Here is a 7,169-nt window from a genome sequence, read left to right as displayed (position 1 = left end):
CACAGACGGAGCTTCGCTTCTGCTCCACCTGGTAGTGACTCTCACACCGAACCTCTGCTTAGAGCTGCAACATCTAACTTAAAAAAAAAATAAAAAATTACATTCGTATTAAAACTTTCGCTGTCCTAACATGAGAGATAATCTCTGAAAAAATAATCGATCTCCTCTGCCTCCTCCCTGTTCTGCATAATTACTCCGCTCAGTCAGAAACAGCCATTCAGAACTAGCAGTAACCAGCTAGCCGCCATGCTATCAGGAAGTTTTCATTCAGTAACTCAGGATTGGTTATTGTAATGGAACCTGTATTTGCCTTTGAATGTTAAGTTTTATACTTGAATTTTTTGGCAATGTTGAGAGGTTTTATTTTGACTCTGCATTATTTAGCCTCTTCAGAGCCTTCATATGTTTTCAGTCTGTTAAAGATAGTATTATCAATAGCAGTATACATAAATACATGTATGTATGTATGTATGTGTGTATGTGTGTGTGTGTGTATACACACACATATGAGCTGCTCAGTGCCTGAGCACTTATCTGTGTGTCTGCCGGTGCTGATGATCCATCTGCCCGTCGCTCCATGTCCTCCTGCCAGCACACTCAGCCTCCATCTCTTTGTCTTCATGGTTCCAGGCGGCCAATTGGCCGCCCACCTCTGGCTCTTCGGTGGTCCAGTCTGCGCTGTTGCAAGCGTCTGGACTGGCCACAACTCCTTGACAATGATTCTGTGCGGGCCATGTTCCACCCACTATCTTTGTTGTTGATCAGTTGTCACTTTGACCCCAACGCTGTATTCGTCCTGTCCTTCTGTGGCCTTTTTATAGATGAAGATGTACCCATTGCTGCAAATGTCAGCTCCACAGACGATATTAGCCAGTGATACCTGCTCATCCTCTGCCTTAAACACCAGCTCTCCACACATCAGATATGTGCAAAGGCTGCTGGTGTCAGAAGTTGTTGCCTGCTTCCAGCAAATGACTGAGGACAGATGGTATATCTGACTTCCAGTTTTTACAGGAACTTCAAGGGCTGGTTCAGGTACCACAGGATGTCTGATATCGTCTGGACTGTCTGGCCATGGCAGTGTCAGGGTCATCACATCTGTACCATTTAAGAAGCAATCACTCTTTATGTTGGACTTGCAGGTGCCACAATTTTCTGAAATCCTATTCCAATATCTCCCTAGAAGACTACATGTAGTGTCATCTTGTTGTTCCTTTGGAAGAAGAATGACAGGACCAAAGCTATGAATAATTTGTGAACACTTCTGACATTGTTCACAACAGTCAGCTGTGTACAGCTTACAGTCTGTGGTGATGCCATACTGGGCCAGATAGTGTGACATGTAAAACATCAGGACTCCTGGCTTGTCCTGATGTTTTACATCCCTGATCTGCAGAGTTTCAAGGAGTTCATTCTGAACTGCAAAGACTTCATGTGGAGGAAAGTCTCTACCTGGATGGTGGATTGCTTCAAAGAAAAACCTTGCAAGCAATGGTGTCTCTGCAAAAAGATCAGCAATCTCCTGAGGAAACTGAGCCACAGTTTCCTCAGTTCATCATGAACAGTTTCCTCAGTTCATCATGAACTTGACAACGGTCAAGTTCATGACGCTTTGCGTGGTGGCATTCATCCAACAATTGAAAAATGATTTGGAAAATTTGCAGAAATACATAGCTGGGTCAAGATTGACATCCCTGTGGACGAAATCTTGTGTTATTTTGATTTCCATCTTCAGAGTTTTCTTCTGAAGAAGATGATTCCTCTGACGAAGAAAGCTCATACACTTCTCCAAAATGTTCCCACATATTTTCAGCATTTGAGCTTCCCGAACGACCTTCCTCATCCTTAGAGGACGCATCCAGTTCTTCAGCATCCATGCTGTAAATATGGTCAGGGTCATTTTGAGTGTCATTGTCTGAGCTTTCTTCATNTTCCAGCAAATGACTGAGGACAGATGGTATATCTGACTTCCAGTTTTTACAGGAACTTCAAGGGCTGGTTCAGGTACCACAGGATGTCTGATATCGTCTGGACTGTCTGGCCATGGCAGTGTCAGGGTCATCACATCTGTACCATTTAAGAAGCAATCACTCTTTATGTTGGACTTGCAGGTGCCACAATTTTCTGAAATCCTATTCCAATATCTCCCTAGAAGACTACATGTAGTGTCATCTTGTTGTTCCTTTGGAAGAAGAATGACAGGACCAAAGCTATGAATAATTTGTGAACACTTCTGACATTGTTCACAACAGTCAGCTGTGTACAGCTTACAGTCTGTGGTGATGCCATACTTGGCCATACTGGACATGTAAAACATCAGGACTCCTGGCTTGTCCTGATGTTTTACATCCCTGATCTGCAGAGTTTCAAGGAGTTCATTCTGAACTGCAAAGACTTCATGTGGAGGAAAGTCTCTACCTGGATGGTGGATTGCTTCAAAGAAAAACCTTGCAAGCAATGGTGTCTCTGCAAAAAGATCAGCAATCTCCTGAGGAAACTGAGCCACAGTTTCCTCAGTTCATCATGAACAGTTTCCTCAGTTCATCATGAACTTGACAACGGTCAAGTTCATGACGCTTTGCGTGGTGGCATTCATCCAACAATTGAAAAATGATTTGGAAAATTTGCAGAAATACATAGCTGGGTCAAGATTGACATCCATGTGGACGAAATCTTCTGTGTTATTTTGATTTCCATCTTCAGAGTTTTCTTCTGAAGAAGATGATTCCTCTGACGAAGAAAGCTCATACACTTCTCCAAAATGTTCCCACATATTTTCAGCATTTGAGCTTCCCGAACGACCTTCCTCATCCTTAGAGGACGCATCCAGTTCTTCAGCATCCATGCTGTAAATATGGTCAGGGTCATTTTGAGTGTCGTTGTCTGAGCTTTCTTCATCAGAAAACCATTCTTCTGATGAAGAATACTCTGAGATTTCATCAAAATGTGACTCAACATCCAGTCCCAGCATTTCCTTCCTCAGAGGAAACTTCATTGTTTGTAGCGTCCATGGTCTCAAAACTATCTGTGGAATTTTGAATTCCATCCTTAGAGTTTTCATCAACTGAAGATTCTTCCTCCGTTGAAGAATCAATAAAGATTATTTCAAAATTCTTCAGACTTTCCTCGCTGTCACAGCTTGCTTGAACAGCCAGGTCCACGTGTTCATGGGGAACATAAACACTTTCAAAAGCATTAAAGTCTTCAAAAGTGTTTTCAGTGTTTACTTCAGTATCCCCAGCGCAAGCTTCCAAGTGCAGCTTTGTTTTGATTTCAGTAACACTTTCCAAATCAACTGTGTCCTCAGATGTCAAATCCTCCTCGATGGTTACTTCCTCAACTTCAGAGGAGGTTTCCATGTCTTCCGGCATAATCTCCTCAAAACAAAAGTACTTCCATCTATTGTCCTCTTTGCTTTCCACTAAAAGTCCTTCATCTTGTACCGAATCATCTCTGTGTTTTAAGTTTTCTTTGGCGACATCCTCAAAACAAAAGTACTTAAAACTTTCGTCAGAAGGGCTCTCTTCTGGAATTTCTTCATCCTTAGTCCTATATCCCAGGAGTTTTTCAACTCCCTTCGTCACGAGATAGCCAAGGCCCCAACCGATCGTAAGAATCATTTTTACTGCGCTGGAAATACTTTCTAAAATCACTCCTAGAAATTGTCTTTCTCGAAGAGTTCTACCTCCAACGAAGTTGAAAAGGGGATTCTTGTATTCCAAATGATGATAATAATCTTTTGATTATTTATGACATCATTGATGAGAACATTGATGACATGATGATGTCAAACAACCATGTGTCAGGTTCTTGTTTGTTTTAGTTGCTATGGAAACACAATGAGTTATGTATGATGTAAGACTACTGTCAAATAAAAATCCATTCGTAGACATCTAAATTCGTGAATGTAAGTCAATAACTGTGCATAAATTTAGGTTTTGTATTTGTCCTGTTTTCCAACTCAGACATACGTGTAGAAATCAAACATTTTACCTATGAGAATACCCATAAACAAATAAATTAATACAAGTGTTTTTGAAGAAATTGTAAATTAAGTGAAAACAGCAGATACAAAGTACAGATATGTATTGAGTGATTGTTGATGTTTTGAGGAGAGATTAGCCTGGCTATTGCCTTCCTGCGCAATTCAGGTTTTTTTTTTATTATTTCTAAATGCATTCTTGGGCATCTTCCTACATATTTCTGCTCACTTCTGTGTGGAACCATCAGCCGTTATGGCTTCTCATTTTGATGCAGGTCCCAAAGGTCAGAACTGCAGTGGGTAAGAAGGCTTTCAAATTTTCTGGCCTGTCACCTGCAGTAATGCACAGAAGGATTTAAAGTTATCATCTCTTATTACCTTGTGGAAATTTAAATCAATTTCAAAGGACAAGAGACATCGGCTCACTTGGGTTCCATAACTGCCCTTATGTTTTAGAACGTAATGTCTCGTGGTTGTGTGTTGTGTGTGTCCGGTCGTATATTTTGGATTTGTTGTATGTTTTATGCTGCTGGCTTGGCGTATAGGCACTCTTTTAAAAGATGCTTTTAATTTAATAAAGTTATTTCCTCGGTTAAAATAAAGGATGCATTATTAGAATTGAGATTACCCTCATTTTACGATTGCTCGCTATTATCTAAAATCGACTTTTTAAGCTTTATACCATGTCATAATGTTATTCGCTTATCAAAAACATACCTGCAGTTTTGCTTTAATTCTTTCATGAATGTTTGAAAAATCCTTGAGTCTCCCGTGACAACCGTCCGGGGGTGCCTAAACGCTTGCTCTCCTTTTACAATAAACAATGTTTTAAAGAGTATGTTTTATTTTTACTTTGAAATGTGAGGAGAATTCAGTTTCGATTGCTTTAGTTAACTTAATGATGTAAATACACCTTGCAAAGTAATTTAAACTACGGAAAAAAAATATTTGGAAAGATTTATTTTGAACTTTGGTTCTTAATCCCTTTTCTATAGCTAGTTAAATCCCATTAGCAATGCAGTGTCTCCATCTGCAATAATGTTCTCTATCAAATTTTGAGACTTTTTCTTTTTTTAAGCTTTATTTTGGAACAGCATATTTAATCCCTTTTTTCCCCTAGTTAAGTTCCATTAGTGATGTAAAATCTACTTTTTTTTAATAATATCCTTTATGAAATAGGCTTTTATTTTGCTAAGCAGTATTAAGCCTTATTTTGAAAGGCCAAAATAATCCCCTTATCAAGCTCCATTAGGATATTGAACACGATTTTGTTGTGATGTTATCTATGAAACATTGAGGCTTTGATTTTGAGGAATTTCTGTCAGATTTCCTACAAGAGACGAACATAATCCTTTTTTTTTGTTTGTTTTATCATTCTTCAGCCTAACTGGTGAAATTGTCTCTGATATTTGGACACTTTCCCTCTTTTAATTTCAGTGGCACTTGACATAACTTGACATAAATGCGGCGGTCGTTCTTTTTATTTTCTTTCTGTCAACTTTGCAATTATTTCTGGGTTATTTTGAGTTACTGAAATACTTTTTTTTTCTTTTTGGTACGAGTTGGTTAGGCGAGAGGCAAAATACGAAATCTCCCCAAAATCTATATCTATATTAGAAAATGGTTCAACCTGGTTTTTTGTTCTTACGTTTTGTTACCCAAACAACATTTGTACTTTCCACCTGCGAGCCTCCACCCGCAGTTCTCTCGTCTCTTCTCATTCTGAAAAAGAAAGAAGGCGTGTCCAGCTGGGCAGATGTGTCCATCTCAGCAGGCGGTCTGGTCCGCTCGCTCTCTTTTCATCTCTTGTTCGCCCATGATCCCGTCTGAGCACATGAGGCACACATTTCTCCGTTTTCCTCTCGGCAGCCGGAGGGCTTTTAGGGGCAGCTGGAGCTCTGCTTTCACTTTTTCGTTGTAGTTTCTGAATCAAGCTTCAAACTGGAGACGCAGATAGAAATCGGCTGCTGGGATCAGCTGATCCAGCTTCAGCTGTCGGGTTCTGGTGACTGGGCACCTTGTGAGTCTGAAAGTTTCCTCTCACATCTTTTTCTCTTTCAAACTTTCAGCATTATTTTGTCAGTTTTGTTTGCCGGTCGCGTAAACTTATTGACTCGTTTCCTTCTTTCTGTAACAGGTGTTCATGTGAGATTGTCCTTTTCAGATTTTAATTGAGTTAAATGAGCTTTTTCTAAAAACATCTGTTCATCTGGGATATATGTGCAGTTCTTGTTTTGTTTTTTTTTGTCATTTTGTAAAATTTTACATATGTTGATGATTTTATGAACTTATTCACTAATTAAATCATTTCCTCAATCAAACTTTTTCTTTTATACTTCCATTGTTTGTATGTGCGTTTCACCCATATTAATCAAAAAATAAAGTTGGTTTAAGATTCATTTTACACACAAGACAGCATACTCATCGATTTTATGTAAAATTATTTCATGACATTTTGCTTGGATGCAACTTTCACTTTACCATAGTTTTACAATCATTACACAAAAAATAAAGAGGAAGAACATATAAAGGGGTCTAATTGGTTTTAATTAATGCAGAAATGCATTAATTATTCCCATTTTGACAAAAATAACATGACAAGCAGAATATCTATGGTTGTTTTTTTGTACAATAGCATAATTGTTATTTTGATGCCAATACCTAGACTTTGGTGAAATTATAAATGCTTGTTGAACTCAATAAATTATTATGGCCTCTATACCATTCAAAGCTGTGGAGACACTGTACAGATTCCCTTTATTAAATTTTACATAATTATCTTTTTTTCATGATTGTAAATATGTGTATAGATAAAATGTTTAAAAGCACTTTTCAAGTAGCCTAAATGCGCTTAACAACAAGCTGATAGTTGATTAAGAAGCTGATTTATCTTTGTAAGTAGCCTGCCTGCACTCTGCTGCTCGACAGACATGCTAGGAGCACAACACGCTAAAACAGCGTTAGCTTAATACGAGTGAAAAGTGGAGCCCTCTTAGTTTCTGAATTTTGGTGTTTTTATTATATTCCAAACAGCTTTATTTGTCATTTTTTGTCAGTGAAGAAAAAGTTAACTGACCTTCATTCAGCTGGCTTGCCAGCAGCGCACAGCAACAAGTGGGGGTGAGCAGGTGTTGAGTGACTCATTGCTAGCTGCAGCTAGTTAGCGCTAATTACTTATGTTTAGGCA

General features: G+C 38.8%; 1 protein-coding gene across 3 annotated transcripts in view; it reads left to right on the top strand.

The window, feature by feature from the left end:
* The window catches only part of esamb (endothelial cell adhesion molecule b), a 72,817-nt gene that overhangs the window by 52,500 nt on the left and 13,148 nt on the right, over positions 1-7,169 (top strand). Inside the window, exon 1 of one of the 3 annotated variants that reach the window (XM_016672638.1) lies at positions 5,826-6,002. The exons of the other annotated variants lie outside the window; for them this stretch is intronic. The gene's annotated coding sequence lies outside the window, so the exon portion shown is untranslated. Of the gene's footprint in view, positions 1-5,825; positions 6,003-7,169 lie in introns of those variants that run through there. 3 annotated transcript variants of the gene reach the window in all.

This window comes from Poecilia formosa, unplaced genomic scaffold, assembly GCF_000485575.1.
Source record: "Poecilia formosa unplaced genomic scaffold, Poecilia_formosa-5.1.2 Scaffold63, whole genome shotgun sequence".
Classification (NCBI taxonomy): Eukaryota; Metazoa; Chordata; class Actinopteri; order Cyprinodontiformes; family Poeciliidae; genus Poecilia; species Poecilia formosa.
This window is presented reverse-complemented; position numbering and strand designations above follow the sequence as displayed.